Raw genomic sequence first — 715 nt, 5'->3', positions numbered from 1 at the left:
CAACTATGAAGAACACCTTGGATCATGGGTACCAACCTCACTGCAAGCAATGACAATGGATAGTTGTAGTAGAGCTCGTTATCCTCTTCCTCCAAGCCCTAGTTGTCTCTAAAGATAGAGAGTGGCCAAGTGAAGTTTCCAATTTAGTCATGCCTCAATATATCCTTCTCATTTTCGGATTTAATAAAGAATGCAATTTTTTTGGGGTCTCCTAGGTCTACTAGGCACTCTAGAGGTCATTATTAGCTCCCTAACTTAAGGTACTAACATGGGAAGGGTTTATTTTTGTCACAAAATCACCTTAGAGTTACTTTATAGCCCTCCTAATGCTAGGTAATTCAATTTAAAATTTTCCCATGGTGATAACTTTGTTCTCTTTACTAATTTTGGGCAATAATTGAATTTCTCAATTAAGGCATTTAACTCAGAATAAGGTGGCCACATGATCCGTCATCAAAGAACATGTCATTTCACATAATGAGTACAAGTGTCAAGTGACACACACAAAATGGACTATACATCACACATGTCACATTCATAACCTACACATAAAATGCATACCACACACATCCATCTCACATTTACAAATTAAATACATCACAATGAGGTTTATGAATCTTACAAAGATTCACATTGGTAGAGTCATTAAACATGTGTTTGTACCTTGTTTCCCCATTACATTTCCATTTTTCCTCTTCCTACACATCAAACTCGA

This window comes from Cupressus sempervirens, chromosome 1 (genome assembly GCF_028749045.1).
Source record: "Cupressus sempervirens isolate cs-2001-9-10 chromosome 1, ASM2874904v1, whole genome shotgun sequence".
Lineage (NCBI taxonomy): Eukaryota > Viridiplantae > Streptophyta > Pinopsida > Cupressales > Cupressaceae > Cupressus > Cupressus sempervirens.
This window is presented reverse-complemented; position numbering follows the sequence as displayed.